At 42.8% G+C, this 3,878-nt stretch overlaps 1 pseudogene; it reads right to left on the bottom strand.

Moving 5' to 3' along the window:
• Positions 1-1,150: 1,150 nt before the first annotated feature.
• Positions 1,151-2,932, bottom strand: LOC116488495 (annotated as a pseudogene).
• Positions 2,933-3,878: the final 946 nt, after the last annotated feature.

Raw genomic sequence — 3,878 nt, 5'->3', positions numbered from 1 at the left:
TTTTTTAATACCTGAATATATATGGTATGCTACATGTTCTCAAATATTACCCTTCACAAGCATTATCATTCACGCTGAATGGAGAGGAAGAAATTGGTCACTCTGTATTTTACTCTAGGGTTAAAACAAATACACATAAGCAACAGCAAAATAGCCAAGAATACTAACACACAGAGATATGCCAGACAAATGCAAGGAAGAAGGAAGGGAAAAAAATGGAAGAAGAAAAAAAAGGAGCAATTTAGCAATCAGCTAACCAGAAGCAGAATTACATAAACACTGAATCCTGAGGGGATGTTCTGAGTTTGTTAAATTGACATAGTCACTACTAAGGAAAGTAACATTCATTCATAAATGAATTTTGAGTTTTTTACCCTCCTGCTGCCATAGTTATTTTCTTGACATAAATAATCCAGTAATTACTGTTTTTCTTCTATTAACAATTGTTGATAAGATTGTATTTCAGCAATTTTGGCTGTAATTGGGTATTCTGAGATTTTTTCTTTCCTCTGCATAACCAGATTTAATATTCAGTAATACATACAGAAGTAGTAGTCTTACACTTCAATTGCCTTTTTTTTTTTTTTTAAGTACTCTTAGAAACCTTTGATACCTTGTATCAAATTTTGTATTTTTTCTAGGGGTCTGCTTTGTGGTTGGTGTTTTGGGTGTAGCATCAAATCCTTCGCCGTATTATGGGGTTGTTGGTTTGGTTCTGGCATCTGTGGCGGGGTGTGGTTGACTATTGAGCCTTGGAGTTTCGTTTGTAGCTCTGGTGCTGTTCATGGTGTATTTGGGAGGTATGTTGGTGGTGTTTGTTTATTCTGTGGCTTTGGCGGCGGAGCCTCTTCCTGAGGCTTGGGGCGGCTGACGTGTAGGTGGGTATGTGGCGGCGCTTGCAGCGGTAGTTTTAGCAGGGTTGATGTTAGGGGGGTTTGTTGGGTCTTGGGGGTTTGGGGTTGTTACTGTTGATAGTGTTGGGATGTTTACTGTATGGCTGGATTTTAGTGGGGTTGCGATGCTTTATTCACGAGGGGTTGGGATGTTCTTGGTTGCAGGTTGGGGGCTGTTGTTAACTTTGTTTGTTGTGTTGGAGATTGTGCGGGGGTTGTCTCGGGGGGCTATTTGGGCAGTTTAGGGGTCAGGATCAGAGAATAGTTTATTATAAAATACCAGCTTTGGGAGCTGGAGATAAAGGTTTAAGTCCTTTTTTTCTGAGGCGTAAGGATACTCTAAGAAGGGGTAAGTCTTCAGTCTTTGGTTTACAAGACCAATGTTTTTTATAAACTATTAGAGTATTTAGCAGTTAAGTATTTTATTTTCTAGGGCGCTTACAGCGGGAAAGAGGAACAGGAGGATGGTGAAGTAGGTGATTGATGCAAGTTGTCCGATGATGATGAATGGGTGTTCAACAGGTTGGCTTCCCACTCATGTGAGGATTAGGAGATTGGCTACTAGGGTTCAGAATAGGAGTTGGGAAAGTGGTCGGAACGTTATTGTTCGCTGCTTCGACTTGTGGAGGAAGGCAATTAAGAACAGGATTAGTACTGAGGCAGCTAATGCTAGGACGCCCCCTAGTTTGTTCGGGATTGATCGCAGGATGGCGTAGGCAAATAGGAAGTATCATTCTGGTTTGATGTGGGGTGGGGTTACTAGTGGGTTCGCTGGGGTAAAGTTTTCTGGGTCTCCTAGGAGGTTTGGTGAGAATAGGGCTAGTGCTATTAGGGGGGTGAGCATGAGGATAAACCCTAGGATGTCTTTGAAGGAGAAGTAGGGGTGGAATGGGATTTTGTCGCAGTCTGATACAATGCCTAGGGGGTTGTTTGAGCCTGATTCGTGCAGGAAGGTTAGGTGGACTAGGGTGATCCCTGCGATTAGAAAGGGCAGTAGGAAGTGGATGGCGAAGAATCAGGTTAGGGTCGGGTTGTCTACCGAGAATCCCCCTCAGGCCCATTCGACTAGAGTTTGCCCGATGTATGGGAGGGCTGAGAATAGGTTGGTGATTACGGTGGCCCCTCAGAATGATATCTGCCCTCATGGTAGGACGTAGCCTATGAAGGCAGTTGCTATAAGAGTGAGTAGGAGGATCACCCCTGTGTTTCAGGTTTCTTTGTATAGGTAGGAGCCACAGTAGAAGCCTCGTCCGATGTGCAAGTAGATGCAGATGAAGAAGAATGAGGCGCCGTTGGCATGTAGGTTGCGGATGAGTCAGCCGTATTGGACGTTCCGGCATGTGTTGGCGACTGAGGAGAAGGCGAGGGAGGTGTCTGCAGTATAGTGTATGGCTAGCAGGAGGCCTGTTAGAATTTGTGTGGCTAGGCAGATGGCGAGTAGGGACCCGAAGTTCCATCAGGCAGAGATGTTAGAGGGTGCGGGCAGGTCGATCAGGGAGTTGTTGATTATTTTTAGTAGGGGGTGGGATTTGCGGATGTTGGGGGCCATTAGAGAGTCTGTGTGGTTAAGATCATTACTAAAATAGATAGGGCGAAGGACCCTAAGTAGGTTTTGATAAGCCCTGTGTGTGCTAGGGTTGCGGCTTTGCTTGCGGCTACTTGCAGTTCAGCAAGGCCCTCTGGTCCTATTTTTTTGAGTCAGGAGAGGTCGATTAGGTGTAAGGCAATGTTTTGGCCCTTTTCTAGTAGAGCTTTGGAGCAGAATCGGTGGACTAAGGGGTTAAAGTATCCTAATAGGGAGGAAAAGTTTATGAGGTGGTTTGGTTTGGGGTGGGTGAAGGTGTGTGTTATGTTTGAGAGTTCAAGGGCTAGGATGACCCCTAGGATTGTTACTAGGATGGCAGCAGTTTTAGTGATGAGGGGTATAGTTATTGGGGGTGTTTTGGCTGGTGTGATGAAGGAGGTGATTAGTATTCCTGCCACGATGCTGCCGAGGGCGAGCCGAGTTAGGGGGGCAGTGATTAGTGGGTTGTTTTCCCTTAGACCTTAGATGTCTGAGGATACAGATATGAGAGCCAAGCTCAACTCACTATATGCTTGTCTTTTCTATGAGGGAGATGAAGACTAAGAATATGCATCATCTGTTCCTGGTCTTGGTCACATAAAAAGAAACTGCTTTAGTTCACTTCTATTCTGATGATCATATAAATGTACACGTGTATATGTTATACATACAAGATAGAGGAAACACTGACTTGGTGGTGGTGGTGGGTTTTTGTCTGTATAATTAGATGCAGATGGTGTAATCATTCACTGTAGTAAGATTAGATTCATCATCTTTTTTCCCTGCACAGACTGCCTATGCATATAGAGATGATTTTTGCCATAAATATAATAACTGAACACCTGAAAGCCCTTCAATCTTTCAGAACTGAAAAATAAAAAGAGATAAAATAGGAAATTCAATGTAAATATTTCTGTCTTCTAGTAACTGGGAAGGAATGGCTGGAAAACACTTGCTCACTGACCGAAGGTGAGATAGAAACAATTCCGGACCACTGGCTGTAATGGTTCCTCATCTGTAGGAAAAAAACACCAGTAGTGATCAAAGTTTACATTAGGAATGTAAGACCACCAACTAGTTATTCATGCTCAGTTTCAAGCTACCATTGAGGAACATAGCTCCTCTGCATCGAGTATTGTTCAGATACATTACATGTGCACTACTTACAGCTATCCCTTTCCATTTATACAAACTGTTCCAAATTACTTTCTGCCAGAGTTTACTTCTTAAACAAGTACTACAACCCATTTTGACAATTTGTCACTCCACCAGATACCTACTTCTAATGTTCTTCTGATATATATATATATATTTTTTTTTTTAAAGAGTTCACAGAAGAGCTATACTGCCCTTCCAAAGCATTTATCTTTTTGTAGAAGTCATGTTAGATTAGCATATATCTTGCTATGAGAAGCTGAACA

This window comes from Aythya fuligula, chromosome 4, assembly GCF_009819795.1.
Source record: "Aythya fuligula isolate bAytFul2 chromosome 4, bAytFul2.pri, whole genome shotgun sequence".
NCBI classification, from domain to species: Eukaryota; Metazoa; Chordata; class Aves; order Anseriformes; family Anatidae; genus Aythya; species Aythya fuligula.
The sequence above is the reverse complement of the archived record's forward strand: the minus strand, read 5'-3'. Positions and strand labels throughout refer to the sequence as shown.